The sequence below is a fragment of the Heterocephalus glaber genome, unplaced genomic scaffold (assembly GCF_053883595.1).
Source record: "Heterocephalus glaber isolate CG9 unplaced genomic scaffold, H.glaber_assembly_v1.0 deba00000331, whole genome shotgun sequence".
In the NCBI taxonomy this organism is placed as follows: Eukaryota; Metazoa; Chordata; class Mammalia; order Rodentia; family Bathyergidae; genus Heterocephalus; species Heterocephalus glaber.
Genome location: NW_028258142.1, coordinates 56,840,783 through 56,864,483, shown reverse-complemented (window position 1 = coordinate 56,864,483; position 23,701 = coordinate 56,840,783). Strand labels below are relative to the sequence as shown.

Sequence of the window (23,701 nt, the reverse complement as noted above, 5' to 3'; positions counted from 1 at the left end):
AAAAGGAAGAGAAAGAAGGAAGGAAGGAAGGAAAGAAGGAAAGAAAGAAAGGAAAAAAAAGAAAGAGAAAGAAAAGAAAGGAAGAAAGAAAGAAAGAAAGAAAGAAAGAAAGAAAGAAAGAAAGAAAGAAAGACTTATATTCTACTGTGGAAAGAATAATTTTTCAAATTTAATTAGATTTTTAGAAGGACACAGTACTTCCAGAGGAAATCCAGAAAAATTGGTGTGTTCTATATCTGAGTTATACAGGAAAGTGGACAGTAATTCCATTAACCTCACATTTTAATCCAATTTTCATTCCTGAGATATTCAGTCAATTTTAATATTTTGGATCCAATTTAAAATTTTAAGAATTTTTGAATCTATGATGAGTAGATTTTATGATGAATATTGGACTGTAATTTTCTTGTAATGTCTTTGGTTCTGGTACCAGGATAATACTGTCTTAATAGAATTAATTGAAAAACATTCCCTGTACTTTAATTTTCTGCAAGAGTTTGTATACAATTGGTACTATTTCTTCCTTAAATGTTTCATAAAATTCACCAAGGCCTAGTTCATCTGAGCCTAGAGTTTCATTTTGGGGAAGTTTTTAACTACAAATTCAAATATCTCAATACATATGCAAAACTATTTCCATTTTTTTCTGCTTTATATATTTTTGAGGTGTGTTATTAGGCATATAAGCATTTAGGAATAGTATGTCCCCTTGATAAATTGACCCCTTCACCATTGTGAAATGATCTTTGTTATTCTAGTAATTGTCTTTGCTCTGAGATCTATTTTGTTTGATATCATTATAGGTATTAGCCCTTATTTTCTTCCTGGGGCTGGAAATTGAACCCTGAACTTCACACATGCTAAGCACATTCCATCACTAAGTTATACTTGCTTCCCCACACTATTTTTTGTTTGTTTGTCTATTTGTTTGCTTTGTGGTACTGGGGATTGAACCCAAAGCCTTTGCACTGAGCTGTATGCCCAGCCTTTTAAATATTTTCATTTTGAGACTGGTTCTCATTGTTTCCCAGGCTGGGCTCAAACTTAGAATCCTCCTGCCTTGACCTCTCAGAGTGCTGGGATCACAGGTATATGCCACCATGCCTAGCCATTAGTGATTTTCTTTAGCTTCTCAAAGTATACCAGAATAATATGGAATTTGAATGCTAATAAACTTTATAAAGTAATATACAAGAATTTCTGGTAAGACACATTGGTAGCTATCTCCAGCAAGACCTTTTAGTCTAGTAAGTGGCAGGAAATCTATTTAGAAGATGCCCTAAGCCCATTTCATCAATCCGTGTGTGCTCAAGGGGTCCACTTTTGTAATTTATGAGAAAAGAAAGCTACATCAATCACTGTTTCGCTTTTTTTTTTTTTCCTTCAAAACACTTTCTGGTGGTTTGCCCAATGAGGAAATGAATGCTACGTTTGAATGTTACAAATGTCCTTTACCAGAGTCCAGTCAATGAGTACCTAGAGGAAAGGAAAAGCCTCCAGCATTTAATTCTAGGTGCTATATCCAGGCACCAGCCTGAGAGCCTTCACACCTCTACCCACACGTTTTAGCCTCCAATACATTTGTCCCTGCAAGCCCTGACATTCTTTTAGCCCACAGCTGCTTTGAGTAGTGAGATTTCTTGATTTTCCATGGCAAGGTTCCACGTATTATGAATATACAGTGGGGTAAATTAGTTGAATGGACCCAATTGTATACCATCCTATGTCCCACAAGGACTGGTCAGGATAAGGTTAGCAACAGAGCCTGCCAACCATAATTCAATGAACTGTTTCTTCACCATGTTAGGCAAAAGTCATTACCTAGCACATGTGACTTTCTTGCAGATTTGTGCATTGGATGCCAAAAATGGAAATAGTGACATTGAGTCAGGTGCTATTTATTCTTTCAGAAAATGACTTTTTAACCAGAAATTACCTTCATTTTTATAGCCATGTCTCAACCTTATAGAAAAAGTTTCTCCTCACACCCAAGATATTTCTGGTTCCATCAACAATTTTAGGTTCCTCAGGGAAGAGATTCACAGATGCTTTGTTATTGTATAGGTGATATTTACTTGCTGCCAAGCTACCAAGAATATCTACTGCTCATTGTTTTACTCTCAAAGAAAAACTCATCAAAGAAAAACAAGTGTCATTTGTGTCTATAGCTTTGAGTCGGAGATTTTATGTTTGGTTGTCTGATAAAATCAAACAGCAATTCCTGTTAGAACCTAAAATTGGCCTCAGTGTTTTCAATAAACCTTAAGACTGTGTATGGGAACTCATTTGTTTCCTTATCTGTTACATTTGATTAGAAATAGCAGTGTAAGTGAAATTGTATTTCAGTTTTTAAAGAGGAACATATTTGTTTAAAACAGTGAGAGTTGGACCATAGAACCTTTCATCTAGAGACCAATATTAATAAAGCAATTATTAATAGGTATAAGTAGTACTAACAGTCAGACCTTATTTTTGATAGTGATCATACATAGTTGGTCGTCTTAAACAAACATGAATATGGCAAAGCAAGAACTAACATAATTTAGAGCCCAGTGCAAAATGAAATATGAAGTCTATTGTTTAAAAATTCCAATAGGAGGGCCGGGGATTTAGCTCAGTGGTGCCACCGCCTGCCTAGCAAGCACAAGGTCCTGAGTTCGATCCCCAGTACAAAAAAAAAAAAAAAATTCCAAAAGGAACATTAAACCAAGCCTGAGCCCTTTCAAGTGCAGAGACCTGTATGACTGCACAGGTTACACATCCATGAATCTGGCTGTAGACAAAGCAGACACACTGAGACAAAAGTCACTGTTAAGACCCACTTGTGGGTTGGGAATGTAGCTCAGGGGCACCATACTTGTCTGGCAAACACAAGGTCCTGAGTTCAATTCCAGGGACCAAAAAAAAAAGACCCACCTGTGGGCTTCTTCTTAATTATTCACTTATTCTTATCATTTTATGTCTTCCTACCAACAAGGAGAAGTTCACAGTAGTGTCAGGATACTTCAGGGCCATTAAGGAAGAGGAAAAATGGCTGTTTGTAAGGAAATGCAAACCTTTCTTTGTGTTTTAGTATTAGATAATAATCATTACTTAATTATGAGTTTAATGATACTTTGGCCCAAACAATCTAGAAGAGATTTTAATGTTTAACTCCCAATGATTGCCCAGCTGTTGAACTCTTATTGTTCTGGCAGTCCTCCATCTGAAATCAGGTAATCAATATGGCAATCACTGTTAATACTGGTAGGCCAAGGGGCAGAGAGGTAAAAGGTAAAAGAGTTCAAAAAAGGCAGTGGAACTGAGGACATTAACATATTCATATCACATAACTTCACACAGCAAAGACTGTAACACTCTACAAGTAACTACCATATTCTAAATACCTATAAGCATTTATAAGCACTATAATAAACACATTAATTGCTTAGTCCTCCTACCAACCATAGGAAGTAAGTAAGGGAAGAGAAGGTATTCACAAAAGTAAAGTGAACATTGAATAGACATCAGCCCCTCCCCCTCAAAATGGCACTGGGAACTACTACATCAGTCATGATTCAGGCATACTCAGGTAGATAACTGAAAAAAGTTTATGAAAGAGACTATCTATAAGAATGTGAGCAGATTTTAGAGAAGCTAATAAGGAATGATGCAGGACCCTTTGAAGCCAGCTACAGTAGGAGCTGTAAAAAGTTACTATGAACTGCAAAGAGTAGCAGCATAGAGAAGACTTACTGATAGGAGAAGTGGCCTCCATTAAAGGAACACAGCCCACTAGTGGTGGCCTCCCAAGGGAAGATCTGGGAAAACAAATACTCAAACACCCTCCTTCCTCCTTCAGAATTCCTACTGGTGCTTCCCACTGATCAAACCCAACAAGAGACCACAGGAAGTTTAATTACATAGCACAATGACTCTAAAAGGTTGGTGTGCATCAGAATCACAGCAGAGTTTGTTAGAATAAGGTTGAGGGCCTCCTCAGGATAGAACCTAAAAATCTGCACTTCCCATAAGTCCCCAGGTGTGGCTGATGCTGCAGGTCCAGGGGCCACACTTGAAAATTCACTACTGGAAGCTAAACAGGTCAGCCTTTCTGGCAAAAGACAGAGTAGAGAAAGGTGAAGTGTGCACTGGAAGACATCCAATATAGGAACAATAGAAGGTGGTATGAGGACATCGAACTTACTTATCATCAAACAGCTGCCTCTGACGGTTGTTCCTATGTTTGTTCTTTTTTTCCCTCTGTGAAGGCGAAAAGGCTCATTTTGTTGCCTTGGTGAGAACAGAGAGAAGCAAGTGTTGAGAGACGCTTGAAGTATTTTCAACATACCTTCCTTGAAAACCTCCAAACTTCCAACAATGCCTCACTGCCTCTTACCAACCAGAATCAGGGCCTGCAAAGAGTGTGCTGACAGAAGTAACAGGAAAGAGCTTTGGTTTTCCTTATACCACTATGTTCAAGAGACCACAGTGATTTCTATATAGGAAGATTTAGAAAACTGACAGTTTCAATGCTAAATCTATGACAGATGTTTATAAATATCTTGACTTTTAAAAAAATTAACTTTTTGATGGGTGGGATCATCAATCAAGGATGGTAGTAACCGGTAAGGCTGAAATGGACAGTCTCTCAGTTATAATGTCGTTTGCTCTTACTGTGTTTTCATCAAAGGCTAACAATGAGATTATGCTAAAGATAATTGAATCCTTCCTACCAAAGCAGAAATAAATGTAAAACTAAAAGCTAAAATTTACCCTTCTTTATGTAAACAAGGTTGAGCATGTCAGATTAATGAATGATCTACTTGAGATTGGAGACAGGGATTGAATCTGCATTTGATAGTAGAAAGGTTGTATTCATTTCCTGGCACAGTTCTCAGAACACCTAACTTACATGAAAAATGAAAAGGTCTTAAGAAAGATCCAAACTCATAACTGTTTATTTCCTTAGGTGCTTAACATTAGCTTTTAGCTGTCCACTTAATATACACACTATTTTTTGTTTTGTTAATTTAAAGTTTTGAAAGATGTACACTTTTTTCTTCTTTAATGGGAGAAAAGCTGATGTCAGAAATAGTTGGCTTTAAATCTGAATCCTAGCTGCCACATCACTGGGAGGAAAGGAGATGTAGATATAAACCTACAAAATCTCCATTTAGTATTTACTTATTTATAGACAAATTTCTAAGGCTATAATCACCTTAAGATTTTAATTCCAATAACCAATTTAAGAATCAAACCAATCCCAGGTGTAGCGTCACATAAATGTAGTCCCAGCTTCTTTGGAGGCAGAGGCAGGAGAAGCACACGCTTCAGGCCAGCCTGAGTGACATAGAAAAATATCCTCAAGCTCCTGTTCTTTGAAAAAGAATCAAATAAAAGAATTATTCCACCCAGAAGTTTAAGTTCTATTAGCTTTTTTAGTGTTCATAGTGTTCATCTATAAAACTGGATTATAGATTTTATAGTTCTCCAAAAGTTAGATTATGATCAAAACATGTATAAAACAGAAAAAGAATGAAGGTACCAGTATTTACTAAAGAACACTTTAAGTTGTATTTGGCCAAGTAATATAAATTAAGTCAAACCAAAGATCCACAACTGTAAGCCATTCATTGCACAATTTCATTTGCCAATTCTTCCAAACACATCTGCTTTGCTCTACATAATTGTACCACAACAGCAAGAACTTAGCCATTATTTTGGCCATAACCTCCTTGACAAATCAAGGTCTTCACAGCAGAAAGGAAATCAAAAGAGAACTGAGGCTACATGGATGCTCTAAGACTATTAATTGACCTAAATCCCACTGTCCAAGAGAAGCGGGCTACTTCTGGGCCATATTTTTTCCAATAGGCTAATCAAGTGGAGAAAGCATGAACTGCAGCAAAACCTCTAGGTAAAAATGTTGGATAGCAATATCATTTTAAGAAGTAAAATAAAATCAGCACTTGCCATAAAAATTTCAAACAGTAGAAAAAAGCATAAAGGGAAATTTTAAAAATCCTTACTCGGAGAGGCTGTTCACAGAGTGGGCTGAAGATGAATACCAGAGGACTTGGATCTCAGCTAAAGGACAGTATTGCAGTTATTGAACTTTCAGCAAGTGGGTCTTTTGAAAGTCATGATCTTCTGCAGAAAGGTTTTTCTTGTGTGAAAAATGAACTATTACCAAGTCATCCTCTTGAATTATCAGAAAAAAATTTCCAACTCAACCAAGATAAAATGAATTTTTCCACACTAAGGAACATCCAGGGTCTCTTTGCTCCTCTAAAATTACAAATGGAATTCAAGGCAGTACAACAGGTTCAGCGTCTTCCATTTCTTTCAAGCTCAAACCTTTCATTGGATATTTTGAGGGGTAATGATGAGACTATTGGATTTAGATATTCTCAATGATCCATCAGAGTGAACTCATGGGGGAACCACACTTGATGGTGGAATATAAACTTGGTTTACTGTGATACATGTGCTGTTCATGAAGCAGAGGGGCTGCATCTTGTGATAGCTGTCTTTTGTTATAGTTTGATGTACACAACACTAAAAGTACTGACACAGGAGAATTTCTGCTTAATAATATTAGTGATGATTTGAAATTATTTGAGTCTTTGGATTGTGGCTCTGCAACAGTTGAAAGCACTAAAGGTAGATGATTTCGAAGCTCCTAATTTGTAGTAAAACAATAGCCTTCCCTATCTTTCAAAAACTGTTTCCAGTGAATATCAGAAAATTGTCCAGAGGTTCCAACTCACCTACTTTCTAGGTATTCTATCAATTTAATTTTAAATAACCATTATCTGTATTTGAGCCTACACACTTTCTAGTAGTATTAGAATAAACATATATACAGTAATACCTTGGTTCATGAATGCAGAAGTGTTTAACAGAATTTTACTTCTGTTCACAAACTCCGCATTTGATGACAGACACAACCATGGCCCTGCAGAAACACAAATGCACCTATCTTTTCAAAAATCGTAAAACAAATTAAGTGCATAAACCAAGATACCACTGTAATTGATTTCAGGGACAGCACTTAAAATTGAGTATAGTAGATGTTTGCTATGTTTTTGTGTAGCTTATTAGAATAATGTTTGCTATATTGATTGTATTTACAATTATAGCTCTACTTTGATCCTGTCATGTTGAAAAGTTCAGAGGTTTTGATTTTGATCTTATCTTTAAAATGAGAAAGCCACCAGCAGATGTAGACTTAACAGCTGTACTTCATAAACTTAATATGTACTTAATTTATTACCAGGCAACACTGTCAAAATAAAACTCACTTTTCCTTATTCTTAAAAATATAAATAAATAAATAAATAAATAAATAAATATCCTTACTCTTCTTCAGCTTCTATTCATATTTCCTAGCATAGTTTTGTACTCTTTCAGGCATTTTCTACACAAAATTTTAAAGTGTAAGTATAAATATCCTTTATTTATATATGAATGAGATCATACTCTATTGGTGTGTAACAAGTTTTTTCACTCATTGTATCTTAGAGACTTTGTTATAGTGGTACATATCTACCTACCTTAGAGAATATATTACCTAGAGGGTAGTTACCATTATTTAATTAACCAGTCCCCTATTGATGGAATTCAAGTTGTTTCTAGGTGTTACCTATTTAAAATAACTTACAACTAAAATAATACTGAAATACCATTTTTCACCTTTCAGATTGTCAAGCTAAAAGGCAGGGAAGAAACGGATTCTTGTATATTGGTGGCAGTAATTCAAAATAATACAACTATGGAGAAGAATTTAGTAATATCTAGCAAAATTATGTATATTTTTCATAATAAATCAATTCCATTTTCAGGAATTTATTCCAAAACAACTCGCAAAAATATTATAGAGGCTGCTATAGAAGCCCTCTATAAGACAGAGGCTACAAGTGACCCTATTCTCATGAATTTGGCAGATGACTCTCAACTGAGAATCCCCCTACAAACTGCCTTTGACTAAAAAGAACTGCTTCCAATCCATATCCAATGACTGTTCCACTTGGGCTATGAGAACTCTGGCCCCTTACCTCTAGGAAGAACAACTTTACAGAGTCATCTACCTCCAAGGCTCTCCATGGGATTGGCTGAGTCCTTTGGTACAACTTCACTGCAGTTCAACTCTGCCCAATCCTACTTTTTCCTTCTTCAAAATTGTTGATCCTGAAAGCTCTCAGCAATAACTTCCTCCATGTGCCCCAAATCCAGCTGGCTAGAATGGTTCAAGGAAGCAGACTCTAAAATAAGGTTTTATAGCTGGATTATCAGCCAACTTGTAGCATAAGGATATATCACTGGTGGCAGGTGGCACACTGATAGTACCTGCCATGCTATAGCAGTGTAACTGTTGGAGCTTTTAGATGTGGTGAACAGGATGAGATACCAATGGAAAGAAAATGTACTGGCATATGTAATACCTCAGGCTTTTGTGGGAGTGCTAATTGTAAGGTCATCAAATATCTGTTGTAAAGGATCAAATATCTGTTGTAGAGTACAACTGGTGAACTGGAAAAAGACAATCAAAGGCTGAAAATTATCAGTCTAAGGGGAGAAAATGGAAAACTCAGAGATCTTCCTTGTCAGCAAATAGCCAAGGGGACAGAGGACTAACTAGGCTCAGGATTTGATTATAATTCTCAATCTTGCAAAATCTAATCTAATATAATATAATGTGTCGAAGTCAGGACCCTAGTGGGGATGGACATCATGGTCAGAGGTCTGTCTGTATACAAGGGATATCTTTGTAAACTCACCAAGAAACCATGAAACCTTTTTATCCCCATGAATCCTCTGGCCTGCAAAAATGACCTATTATTCTCAATTAACAGCTATATTTCCATCATAGCACCTTTGCTCAAAAATGAGGCATACCCCCTCTCCCTTGTTTTCTTAACCTGCTTTATTTTTCTTACTAGACATACTATGTGTTTGTGTATATGATACTCTGATCTCCCTAAGTAAGCTCCTTTGGGGGCCAGAATTTTGTTTATTTTATTCATGGTGGTCTTCCATTTTTTAGAACAGTAACTGCCTGGACAGTAATATGTATTCAATTAGTATTTGTTGAATAAACCCCAAACTGGAAATGACCCAAATGTCCATTAACAGATGAATGGATAAACAAAATGTGGTATGCCGGGGATTTAGCTCAGTGGTTCTGCCACCTGCCTCGCAAGTGCAGGGTTCCAAGTTCAATCCCAGGTATCAAAGGAAAAAAAAATGTGGTAGATTCATACAATGAATACCACCAGTATAAAGGGAAGAACTATTGGCATATGCAACAACATATGGGTGTCTTAAAATCATTATATGGAATAAAAAACAGACATAAAATATTAAGTATTATTTCATTTTTATAAAACGAATGAAATGCAGCTCAGTGGAAGCTGAGGATGAAGGATAGAGGGGGTAGAAGATAGAATAAGAGGGGGGAGGAATTATAAAGGAGCACATGGAATTTTGGAGGGGCAATGGACATGTTCCATACTCCATGGTTCTGGTTTCACAGGTGTAAACTCACCCAAACTCATCGAATTGTATGTACACCTTAAACAGATGTGGTTCGATATGCATTTATTATACCTCCGTTAGGGATGCTGGCTAGCATGTACAAACCCTTGGGTTCAATCCCACCACCACACAATGTGTGTGATGTTTTTTGGAAAAAACATACATATATTTCAATAAAGTTGAAAAAAAAATTGAGTCATTTTAGCAGTGTGCTCCTAGCTTAAGTATAACTCTAAACATTTTAGACCAATTTTGTTTGCAAATTTTAACTACAAGATGCTGTAAAAAAAAGAGTATATTTTATCTTTCTCCATTCAAGAAAGGAGTTTCTGAATGCTACTTCCTATATCGGTAGTGAGTAGATCTTTCTGTAGATGTCCCAAAGGGGTATGGAATAGGCGTTTTGAAATCAGCTGGCTCAGGCATACATAGGCGACCTATGCTCAAAAGCACAATTACAGAAAGGAGAGATTATGCTTGAATATAAGCTCCATATTATGATTATGTGCATTTCAGCCATCAATAGCAAAAATTCTAAACATTGAAATGTCTTGATTAATACTTTTCTTAAGGCCAGGGGCATGGTACCTCCTTGTAAGTGAAATCATCTTAATATCTTCACATAGTGCTTGCTTTCCTTTTATAATCCATATGAACTCTGTACCACAGTGTTGTAGAGAATTACCAGTATGTAGAATATGAATACAAAGTTCTAGTTTAAATTTTCTATAAAATTATAAAGTAAAATCAAGTCTTGAAATTGCTTATTTCAACAATTGTCTTTATTTTGGTACTGAGGATCAAAAGCCAGGGTCACTCTACCACTGAGCTACATTCCCAGCCCTTCGTTTTGAGATGGCATCTTGCTAAAGTGCTCATGCAGGAGTCAAACTTGCAATCCTGCTGCCTCAGCCCCCAAATGCTGAGACTACAAGCATGCACCATTGCATTTTTCAAACAATTAAAGAAATTTGCACTGGATGTGGTGGTGTACACCTATACATCCCAGTTACTTGGGAGGCTGAAGAAGTAGGATCTCAAGTTCAAGGTCACCTGGGCAGCACAGTGAGACCTCATTACAAAATTTTTTAAAAGAGCTGGTGATGTAGTTCAGCCAGCCTGGGTTCAATCCCTAGTACCACTCCCCAATCCTCCCAAAAAAGAAAGAAAATAAGAAATGTGCATCAGTTTTTAAAATGAAATTATACAGGAATAATTATAGTATTTCACAATTAAGTTCATATTCACTATGTTTGGAAAACTAGACAAAGACGCAAAAATACACACTATACATTACATTCTCCTTTTAACCAATAAAGCATTGAGCACATTGTTGTGTCGAGGAAAACTGCAATAAGAAAAAGAAGTTAGATTCTTTACTAATTAGTCACTGTTGTCTATTACATAGACTTCCTAAATTTATAGTAGGAAGATGAAATTATAAAAACAGCTATGAAACAACTGGAATAATGAATACCTAAAATATGCATTATACTTTACCAAAATACACTTCAATATAGTAAATGACAGAAAAAGAAGAGTATGCAAAAAACCTAGAAGTATGAATGACAATAATAAATAGCTTGACATTTTCTGTTCCACAGCTAGGAAAAAAAATACTTTGATAAGTGATATCAATTACAGTCTTTTGCACTGAAAAATGAAGTCTTTAAGTAACTCTGTCCCCGCTATCCCTTTTCCTTCCTCAGCTATAGCTTGCCCAATGATCTGGGCTCATACCCTCCTTATTCTCTAGGGAATAATATGAAAGTACCTGTTTGAAAATAAAATGAGGGGTTGAAATTCTATATTGTAGAAGGCAGAATCAGTTACCTGACACCCAATACCAATCCTTGCTGTGTTAAGAATGTCAGTGTTTCACATGCCCCACTCAGGAAAAGGCTGGCTTCAATACAGGCTTCTGTGGCTTTATTCAGTTTGGTTACACTGCAAGGAGTTTAATTTCATGCAAAGCTTTCAGATAGTGCCTTGTAGTGACAGGAGCAAATCTGGTGACCTTAGGCAGCAGCTGGAGTGCAGAAAAAATTAGAGCAACTTGGACTGTTAACGCTTGATCCAAACTTTGGCCTTGCCCTGGAATTAGCCTTCATGAACTGAAAATGAAGTAAATGTTGAGCATCCTGGAGATATTAATTAAAAATGTAAATATAATGGAATGAAAGATGATCTGGTTGTATTGGGGGCTTGCTTATATTATGGTCATAAACAGCAATGAGACTTGGATGTTGGAGATTTAACTAAACTGAACTGATTTCATGAAAGGCTTAAGGATCAACCTGACTGGGAAAAGAGAAGCAAAACACCTGCGCTACTAGTCTACACATGAACAATGCACTTATTTTCAAACAAAGAACAGATAATGCTCAAGCTTTGGAAGGGGAGATCTATTTTTCAGAGAAAGTATGGACACCTGAAAGAAACACAAGGGGCATTGTGTTTAGGAATGAAACATGTGATCTAGGGAAATGCCAGTTTATCCAAGTTTTGGCTGGGTTACTGCATTGTTAAGAAAAGGGACATATTTTTGAAACAACTGCGATTAACTGAGGTTTAATGTGCCTTTTTGTAATTACCTATAATTTTAAAAGATTACATTGCTGCTTGTAAGCCTGGTTAAAGAACAAATCAGGTGATCTTTTAAAAAATAAAAGGGAAAACATCCAGTGTGTTTAGAATTTATCCCCAAATACAGAAGAACTCTATGCTTTGCTATTAACTAAACGCAATCTTGTTAATTCAATTTGGTCTCTCTTGTGACCTTCAGTTTCTCAACATGGTCAACATCAGTGTTTAATATTTCTCAAAATCCATGAAATCATAAAAGTGACTGTAGAGAAACTTCCCGCTCCACATTTACTTTAATTCAACAGAGGACCTGGGTGAACTTTTCTTACACATTCTAGAACTCGTGGACACAAGAACTCTCTGGATCAGAGTAGTTCAAAGAAAGAACACAGATTGCTAGCGTTGCTCTTTGAGTCTCTGCCATTTCTGAACAAGAGGACATTCTCCTCACCATGTGACCTTGTGCAACTTTGATATTCAGCTTCTCCACCTATAAAAATGGAGAATGAAGTATCCCACTGGATTATTCTTAGTATTACTTTTTATAGTCCATGTTTACAAAAATTTGCCAATGTATTGACCAGGCTCTTTGATCAATATTATTTCTTACATCCCCTTTCTTTCTTCTGCATCATTTGGTTTTCTTCTAACGGGAGGACATCATTTAGTCATATTTTAGGAGCATCTGTGAGTTTTTCTCTTGAATTATATTTTGGGCAGTAACTACCTTGTAAGAAACAGTTAATTTACCTTAGCTCTTAGAAGATACGTGGTTACTATATTCAGTTGATGCTGAGGAGAAATCTGTCATTACTGTCATCATATATAAGCAATCTATTTTTTTCTCTAAGATTGGAGGCAGACAATTAGAATAGAAGTAATTTAAAGGTTTCTGTCTTCTTTCTCTTAAGAACAGAGATATTAAGTAACTTTATATTTGTTAATAAATGTATAAGTTCTAAGAAAATCACTGAAATTAACTATCAAACCAGTAGAGAAAAAAAGGATCAAAATCAACCAAACCCATCAAAGGAATGTGAGCAGTGGTAAGTATAAAGATAAAATAAAATAAATGAAAGCACAAAATAAGATGATAAAAATAAATCTAAATACATCAAGACTCACTAAGTGGGGTAAACTCATCAGCTGTAAAACAGAGACTCCAAAATTATTACTTTCTTAAGTCCAGCTATATATTATAAAAGACATTTAAAATCTGAGAGCACAAAAGTGCTGGAAATAATATCATAGAAAGAGATATACTAGGCCATTTTAACAAAAATTATAATCTGGTCTAGCTATCCTAATTGTGGTAAGCAGATTGAAGATGATCCTAAGATCCCCAGGTCCTAGTGTACATACATTTTGCCCAGTTATTCAATCAAACTCCAATCTAGGAGCTGCTGCAGAGAAATTCCATAGATATTTTAAATCAACTGACTCAGAAAAGGAGGTTATCCAGGTGAAACTGACTTAATCACAGAGGCCATTGGAATCTGGTTTTGGAGGTAGGAACAGAAAAAGCCAGCGATTCAAAGCATGATGGGGATTCATTGCATAAAAAGTTCTCCATCACTGGTTTTAAAATGGAGAGCACTGTGCAGCAAAGAATGCAGGTGCCCTCTGGGAGGTAAGAGTGACCCTTGGTTAACAAGCAGCAAGAACATGGGGATCTCAGTCCCACAACTATAAGGAACTAAATTCTGCCACAAACACATGAACTGAGAAGAGGACCTGGCTAGTTAGAAACATAGCCTAGCCAATAGCTGGATTTGTAACCTCATAAGACACTGAGTAGAGGAACAAACAAGAGAATGAGGCCTAGAGTCAAGGAAGAACAAACTAGTCAACATGAATCAATTCTGAGATGGCCCAGATGTTGAATTTAGTAGAGATGTGCAGAAGCTATTGTAAACATATTCTATGATCTAGGGGAAAATATGTTGAAAGAAAATACAGTCTAAAAAAGTGAATAGACAGGGCTGGGGATTTAGCTCAGTGGTTCCTCCACCTGCCTTGCAAGTGCAAGGTCCCAAGTTCGATCCCCGGTACCAAAAAAAAAGTGAATAGGCAGCAAATCTTAGCAGAGAAACATAAACTATAAAAATAAAACCAACTGCTGTGGATTGTACAATGGATTCTTAGATATGAGACTAAAGAAAAATAACAAAAGAAAAACATTAAACAACATAAAGTCAAAATTTGATGCTTCATAGGACACTATTTAGAAAGTAAAAAGATAATCTACAGAATGGGAGATTATAGATTTGCAAATCATTTATCTGTTATGAATATATATAGCAAACTCTTGTAACTAAAAAAGAAAATTCAATTAAAATTGGGCAAAAGACCTGAATAGACAGACTTCAAATAATATATAAAAGTGGCCTATATACACGAGATATGATTTTTTAAAAAATGTGTGTCTAAATTTTTAAAATTTCTACAGTAAAAGACACACTGCCATTAATTCCCCTCAAAATACACCCACTCACTTCAAACACATTTATCCCATCCTCCTTGCCACTTTCTGAAGCAGTTTTCGAAGTCCTCTTTTGTGAGTGTCTTTGGTTGCATGGTCATTATTGCCTCAGTGTCCTGAATCAATTCAAAATGTTTACCTTTCATGGTCATTTTTGGTTTGTTTTTTGGTACTGGGGATCAAACTTGGGACCTTGTGCTTGCGAGGCAGGCGGTGGCACCACTGAGCTAAATCCCCGGCCCCTTTTGTGGTCATTTTGAGTTTGAGAAAGAGCCACAAGTTGCACTGTGCCAGGTCCTGTGAACTAGGTGAGTGAGGACATCATAATGTTTTCACAAGCCTGCCTTTCTGATGGATGGCACTCACAGAAGCATTCACTGTAATTTTGATCACACCTAATAAAGACACAAAGGAGGACTCCAGAACTGCTTCAGAAAGTGGCAAGAATGAGGTGATAAGTGTGTTTGAAACGGGGTTATTTTGAGGGAGATTAATGTGTCTTTTATTATAATAATTTTTAAATTTTAAACATACGCTATATTTTGATGATACATCATACATGAATCAATGTACACAGAAGCAAGACCCTGCCTCAAAATAAAATTTAAAAACTGGTCTGAGGATGTAGACCAGTAGAATACTTGTCTATCATGTAAAAGACCTCAAGTTTAATCCCCAGTAAGCGGGGGGTGAGTATATTAATAAATTTCTAGGGTTTGGGGTGGGGAGAAAGAAAATTGGGGATAATCACTAAAGGCTACAAGGCTTTTGTTTCTTTTTTGGTTTCTTGTTTCTTTGATTTAGTGCCAAGGATAAAACCTTAGAGCCTCACACCTGCTAGGCAAATGTTCTACCACTGAGTCCCATTCTCAGCCCACAGTTTCTTTGAAAATACCCTAAAGATGAATGTGGTAGTGCTTGCACATATTTGTTTAGATACTAAAAATCCATTAAATTATATACTTTAAAAGGACAAATTATATTATACGAATTTTTCCATAAAGCTATTGACTTTTAAAAATAAACTAAATGGAACTGGGTATGGTGGTATAGGCTTAAAAACTCTGCACTCAGAAGACTGAGTTTGAGGCCAGCCTGGGCTACATAGCGAGTTCAAGGCTAGCCTGGGCTACATTGTGAGACCCTGTCTCAAAAAAATAAAATGCTTTTTAAAACAAACAAAAAAATTAAATGGAAATCTTACACTGAAAACTACACAATAACTGAAATGACAATTTCAGTAGATAAGCAGAACTGCACATTGGAGATGGCAATTGAGTCAAAGAATGTGACAACAGATCAGCAGAAATTGTTCATCTGTGAAGAACTGAGGAAATATATATAAAGATGCAAAGGTATTGGAAGAAGTAAAAGATTGGGAAAATACATCTCATGAAAACAGAAGGCATAAGAAAGCTAGTATGGCTATGTTACCATCAGACAAAGTATGACACAAGATGAAGAATATTATAAACAATAAAGCAGGAAATGTCATAACAATCAAAAAGGACAATTCATCTGAAAGATCTATAATCTACTACACATTTGCCTAATAAGAGGTTCAAAATTCATTATGCAAAAACTGACAGAAATAAAGGAAGAAATAGAAATCCACAAACAATATTGAAGGTTGTAATAATCCTCTTTCAGTTACTGATTAAGACATCTAGATAGAAAAATCAGCAAAGAATGAGATGATGAGCCATCGTGACCTAATATATATAACACACTTTAGCCAGCCACTGCATAATGCTCATTCTACTCAAGTGTACATGAGAAATTCACTAAGGTAGAATATACACAAAGCAATAAATTTTCAATAAATCTCGGAAGTTTAAAATATTATGAATGTAATTAAATTAGAAATTAGGTACAAAAAGACATGTAGAAAATATGTATACACTGTGGAATGGCTAGATCAAACTAAGATATGCATTACCTCACACATTATTTTTTGTTCTGAGAATACATAAAATCTATTCTCTTAGCGATTTCAAGTATATAATGTTATTAATTATAATCATCATGATATACAATTATTTCTTGAACTTATTCCTCTCTTCTAGCTAAAATTTTGTTTCCTTTGACCAACATCTTCCCAAACTCCCTTCCCCCTAGTGATACTTTCTGAGTAGGATACTCTCTCTGCTGGTCTATGAGTTGCCCTGGTGCAACTTTGTTTCCCAAAGACTACATTGAAAATAATTAGTAACACTGTTAATTATTGCTACTACTTTTTAAACACTATGTGCCAAATGCTCCCTAAACACACTGCAAGTATTATCCTATTTGCTACTTATAATAGTATTATGATTCCTCTTTACAAAGGCTCAGAAGCTTAGTACTTATCCTCACAATCAGCATAAGGTTGAACTATGTAAGAACCCAGGCCATTCTCATTTTGAAACCTCAACCCTTAACAGGCATATTCTAATACTAAGGGGGAAAAATCAGAGGGTATTTTAGCTACATTTTCCTATATTAGTCACTTTCCTGTTGCAGGGACAAAATATCTAATACACAAAACTTAAAGGAAATTTATTTGGGTTTACATTTTCAGTGGACTCAGTCTATGGTCAGCAGACTCCCAAGGAGAAGCAGCTTGGGGAAAGGGCATGGTGGAGGAAAAGCTGCTCACCCCACAGTGGCCAGGAGGTGGGAGGAGGCTGGGGGTCAAGAATACACCCTTCCAGGTCACACCCCCAGTGACCCACCTCTTCTCAAAGTAGGGGCAGATCAGGACATAAAAGCCAAGGACCAAATACTGATGACTACAGTGTAAAAGCATCACACACTTACCTGTGGCTGACAATTGTAAGACATCACAAGTTTATCTATGTACCATGTACTTGAGGAAATGTACCCTACTGCATCCTTCCTTATGAAAGTGTTACATTGACTTATACTGATCTTGTCTCCCTCCCAGAAACAAAGGCTAAGACCTCAATTGGCCTAGACCACCAATCATTGAAGCAGTTATTTTTAGAAACCAGGTTACCCCTATAAATAGGAAGCACATCTCATACTCAACTGGGCCATCCCAAGCAAGATGCCTCCTATCTTGCAGCACCACTCTGTTGCTAAGATAGCTTTTCTTCTGCTTCCTCTGATTTGCTACACTTTAGATAAACTTTTGCTTCCCACTGTATCAGTTTTGACTCCTCATTTTCTGCTAAGAGCCCAACTTCTTTATTCCTCAGTAGAGTGAGGGTAAAGACTGAAAGAGATGGAAGGACATTCAGAGACCCTGCTGGGCACAACACGTCCATGCCCCACCTCCTAGCAGCACACTCAGCTATGAACTGATCAGTGGATGAGTATGGTGCCCCCATGATCCAATCACCCTTCCCAAGCCCTACTTCTGACCACCAGAGTTTGGGGAGACATTTTTTATCTAAACCATAACAGAGGGGCAGGGAGAGAGATGTAAAAGCTTGCCACTGCCTTCCAAGCCAGAAGTAATGCTACCTAGAAAATGGGACCTCCATCCAGGTATGATGGTGCACACTGTAATCCCAGGACTCTGGGAGGCCGAGTCAGAAAGACTGCAAGTTGGAGCTCAGCATGTTCAACTAAATGAGATCCTGTCTCAAAACAAAAATAAATTTTAAAAAGCTAGGGATGTGGGGCCAGGGATTTAGCTCAGTGGTTCCAGTGTCTGCCTCGCAAGCGCAAGGACCCAAGTTTGATCCCCAGTACCAAAAAAAAAAAAAAAGAGCTAGGGAGGTGGCTTAGTAGGAAGGCCTTGGGTTCAATCCCCAGTGATAGAGAGATAAAGAAAGGGGGGAAGAAAGGTGAAGAGGGAAAGAGTGAGAAAGGAAGAGCAGAGTAGAGCAGAGTGGAGTGGAGGGAGAAGTGGACTGCCAGGCAAGTTTCCAGCTAATGATGACTTCCCTGGTAGATACTGATCATGACACACTCAGAGGTAGGAAATCTCAATGGTGTCACAGAAAAAAATAAGTTTTAATGACAAAGTATTAAGGAAGAGAAAAAATTATGAAATATTAACTTTTGTATAGGTGGATAAATTTACTTTTCCTTTGTGAGTCTAGTTATTACTGCTGGCATTCGCAAATTCTTATCTGTTATTATGGCACAAGATAGCAATTTAAAGGAAAAAAACTACAGGTAGAAAAAAAATCACTGCTTATAGCAGCACCAGAGTGATGCAATTTTCACTGCATGTCTCCTCAAGTTGAATTCCTTAGCACCTATAGAGCACTTGGGTAATTTTAAACAAAGCAAGTGGCAATATTTAACCATAAGGTCATCTTGCTTTGTAGTTTTATGACTTCATATTAGAAGTTTAAATACACCAATTACTTCAACATTAAATACTGATATAAAATAACCTTTTAATATTCTTTCTCTTTTAAGTCTTGATCAATCATAAAATTTTCTAAATAATAAATGTTCAAGGGTAATATTCTACTATTGTAGTTTTAGCTACTAAATAGAAAAATATACCATAGTGCTGTGTTCAGTTCTAAATAAATGTTCATTGACTTTGGTTTTTCAATAGTAGACCATGCTTAAGTTGACTAAACAGCTCTTAAATGTTCTCATTTTACTGGTAACTTATCTCCAGTGAATAATATGGGCCCCACCAACCTTTTTGTGCTAAATAGCGTAACCCCTGGCCAAAATCGAGTATTCTGGATTGAATATATTTAATCTAACCCCTGCCAATCTGATCCCTGCTCCAAGGTATTTAATCAGCTAAGACTGTTTGCTTAAACTAAGTTCCTACAAGGTGGATTTCCCTATTAATTCTATCATAAACACTGAGAAGCAAAAATAACAGAGATAAAAACTATATTAACCTTAACAAAAAACACCAGCAGTATGGGCTGAATTGTGTCACTCCCTAAAATTCTTCTGTTGAAATCCTAACCCTCAGTGCCTCAAAACAACTATTTAGAGATACAATCTTCAAAGATGAAGTCATTAGGATGGGTCCTAATCTAATATGACTGGTGTCGTGGCAACAAGGAACCTGGGACAGACATGTACAGAGGGAAGATGATATACAGACACAAGGAGAAGACAGCCACCTACCAGCAAAGGAGAGAGGAGGGAATGTGGTCCTTGAAAGAGGACAATCCTACTGCTACTTTGATCTCAGACTTCTGGAGGCCAGAAGTGTGAAAAGATAAATTTCTATTTCTGGGATACTTTGTTATACCAGCCCTAGCAAACTAATATACTTATAAAGGGACACATTCCTATTGAGCCACTTAGGATACAACGTAAAAGCCTGAGGGCACTGGTATCATAAAACACAGGAACAAAGGAGATGGTAAAACTACTCTTTGTGGCACCAGAAAAAAAATGGTTTCCTTCATGAGGAGAAAAATATCTGTAAAAAAATTTGAAGTGGACTTTTTTGGATGAAAAACCAAAAAACATTTCTCAAGAGTCTCTGAAAATATCTCTAAGTATAATCAGTATTGATTATATTGCTGTGATATAAACGCGAATCATTAATAAAGTCTACTCTGTACAAAAACAGGCGCCTAGAGCCAGAAGTGACCATGAGAACATCAGCCTGGTGTCCCCACACCCTCTGGTCTCACTGCTCCCTCACTCAGAAATCTCTCAGAAGCCACTAGAGGCCCATGGGCTCATGCCATTACCATCTAAACCTCAAAAGCCTGCACTATTTTAGTGGTGATTGAATCTGTAAAGAAAGAAAAATGAAGCAGTCTTACAGATAGATGCAGAAATGAAATACTAGTACCCCAAAGAGAGAAAATGTGAGTAATGATGCTTTTTATTTCATGGTTCAAATTTTTCATTTGGCCAGTCTCTCCTTTTGAAAAACACTTTCAGCTCCATATTTTTCTTAGTATTCCTTTATAATCTCAAAGTAAGTCCCTGAATTTTTTGGTTTAAAATAGATCAGTTAGTTTCATTTGTGACTAAAAAATTTTTACCTAAGGTTTTTTAAAAAAAATTAATTTCATTGGTACATTTTAGGTATATAATATAATGACATTCATCATTGGAAATTTCCACCATTACATAATCTCTCTTGATTCTTATTTTTCCCCCTTCCCCTACCCTCCCTTCAACCCCTCCATCCCTCCCTATTTATAAGACTTTGTTCCTATTTTTTAATTTTCTCATATTAATTCCATTCCCTTCTTTCCTTTCCCCTACCCCTCTCACTTCCCCTTCCCCTGTGCCCTTTTCTTCCCATTTCACATTATAAATTATAACTTTTAGTCTTTATTTACACTTTCAGTTTCTCATACTAGAGAAACTATTCCATATTTACATGTGTGTCCTATTTATTTCACTTAAGAGTATCGCTTCAATGTGCATCCATTTAGCTATGTCTCTAATTTCTCATTTTTGATGGCTGAGTAGTACTCCATTTTATAAAAAAAACCGTATTTTCTTTATCCAGTCTCCAGTTGATGGGCAACTGGGCTGCTTCCAAGTTTTAGCTATTACAAACTGTGTTGCTATGAACATGGGCACACATATATCACTATGGTACGATTTTTTAATTCTTTGGGGAAGGTACCCAGCAGGGGAATAGCTGGGTCAAATGGGACTTTCAGTCCTAGTTCTTTGAGGTATCTCCATACTGATTTCCACAGTGGTTGCACCAGTCTACACTCCCACCAGCAGTGAAGCAGTGTTCCTCTTTCCCCACAGCCCACCAGCATTTATTATTGGTGGATTTCATGATGGCAGCCATTCTTTCTGGGGTGAGGTGGAATCTCAGTGTTGTTTTCATTTGCATCTCTCCAATGACCAGTGATGCTGAACATTTTTTCATATGTTTATTTGCCATTTCTACTTCTTTGTTTGAGAAGTATCTGTTCATTTCAGATGCCCATTTTCGGATTGAGTCTTTAAATTTGGGATGTCTGATCTTTTTAAGTTCTTTATAGATTCGAGATAGTAGACCTTTGTCTGAGGAACAGCAGGTGAAGATTTTTTTCCCACATTGTGGGTTGTCTCTTCGCACTGTTGGTGATGTCTCTTGCTGTGCAGAAGCTTTTTTTTTTTTTTTTTTTGGTACCAGGAATTGAACTCGGAACCTTGTGCTTGCAAGGCAGGCAGCGGAGCTACTGAGTTAAATCCCCAGCCCTCTAGAAGCTTTTTAATAAGAAGAGATCCCACTTGTTGATTGTTCGTGCTACTTCAGGGGCAACTGAGGTTTTGTTCATAAAATCTTTTCCTACACCAATGTCTTCAAGAGTTCTACCTAACCTCTGTTCCAGGCGTTTCAGAGTTTCTATTTTAATATTTAGATCCTTCATCCATTTCAATTTTAGTTTAGTGCATGGTGAGAGATACAGGTCTAGTTTTAATCTTTGGCAAGGTGAAACCCAATTTTTCCAGCACTATTTATTAAAGAGGCTATCTTTCCTCCAGTGAAGGTGTTTGGCTCCTTTGTCAAAGATGAGATGGCTGAGTGTGTCTGGAGTTGTTTCTGCATCTTCTAATCTGTTCCACTGGTCCTCAGGTCTGTTTTATTGCCAGTAACATGCTGGGGTTTTTTTGTTGTTGTTTTTTTACTTTTTTTTTTTTGGTACCAGGCATCGAACTCTGGACCTTGTGCTTGTGAGGCAGGCAGCAGAACCATTAGCTAAATCCCCAGCCCACCATGCTGTTTTTATCACAGTAGCTTTGTAGTATAGTTTCAAGATGGGACTTATGATACCCCCTGCCATGTCTCTGTTAACTAGAATTGCTTTTGCTATTCTAGGTCTCTTCTTGTTCCAAATGAATTTTTGGATTTTTTTTTCTCAAGGTCTGTGAAGTATGCTGCTGGGATTTCAATTGGGATTGCATTGAATCTATATAGCAGTTTTGGAAGTATGGCCATTTTCACTATGTTGATTCTTCCTACCCAGGACCAGGGGATGTCTTTCCATTCTCTGATATCATCTTCAATCTCTCTTTTCAGAGTGCTATAGTTTTCAGAAAAGAGGTCTTTGATTTCTTTTGTTAGGTTGATTCCTAGGTATTTCAGTTTTTAGATGCTACTGTGAAAGGAACTGTTTGCCCTATTTCTCTCTCAGTGAGTCTGTTGTGCATTTCCTGTAGAGGAAAACCATTGATTTTTGTGTGTTGACCTTATATCCAGCTACGCTACTGAATTTGGCTATTAAGTCTGGAAGACTTTTGGTGGAGTTCTTGGGGTCTTCTGTATAGAGTATCATGTCATCTGCAAATAATGACAATTTGACTTCTTCTTTTCCTATCTTTATTCCTTTTATTTCTTTCTCTTGTCTAATGGCCATGGCTAATGTTTCCAAGACAATATTGAACAGGAGTGGTGATAGTGGACATCCTTGTCTTGTTCCTGATTTTAGTGTGAAGGACCTCAGTTTTTGACCATTTAGTTTGATATTGGCTGTTGGGTTTTTATAGGTGGCTTTTATCAGATTGAGGTAGAGACCATCTATTCCAATTTTTTGTAGGGTTTTTGTCATAAATGTATGTTGGGTTTTTTCAAATGCTTTTTCTGCATCTATTGACATCATCATATGGTTTTTGTCCTTGGCTCTATTGATATAGTGTATTACACTGACTGATTTGCATATGTTGAACCATCCCTGCATCCCTGGGATGAATCCCACTTGATCAGGGTGTATGATCTTCTCGATGATCGTCTGCATTCTATTTGCCAGTATCTTATTAAGGAATTTTGCATCTATGTTCATTAGTGAGACTGGCCTATAGTTCTCCTTTTTGGTTGAGTATTTCTCTGCTTTGGGGACCAAGGTGATGCTTGCTTCCAGGAATGAATTTGGGAGTATTGCTTCCCTTTCAATTTCACTGAAGAGTTTAAATAGTAATGGCAGTAGTTCCTCTCTAAATGTCTTGTAGAATTCAGCAGTGAAGCCATCAGGACCTGGGCTTTTCTTAGTTGTTAAGTTTTGAATTACGTTTTCAACTTCATTGGTTGATATTGGGTTGTTTAGAATTTTTAGGTCTTCTTCATTCAACTTTGGTAATTCATACTTATCTAGGAATCTGTCCTTTTCTTCTGTGTTTTCCACCTTATTGCCATATAGGTGCTGAAAGTAGGTATTGATGAGCCTCTGGATTTCTGTTGCGTCTGTTGTAATTTCATCCTTTTCATTCCTA

The 23,701-nt window shown here is 36.7% G+C and overlaps 1 protein-coding gene and 1 pseudogene across 3 annotated transcripts in view; one reads left to right on the top strand and one right to left on the bottom strand.

Annotated features, from left to right (window-relative positions):
• The window catches only part of LOC147830147 (uncharacterized), a 350,272-nt gene that overhangs the window by 285,256 nt on the left and 41,315 nt on the right, over positions 1–23,701 (bottom strand). The gene's annotated exons all lie outside the window — the stretch shown is intronic.
• On the top strand, positions 6,021–6,548 carry LOC110350829 (proteasome maturation protein pseudogene; annotated as a pseudogene).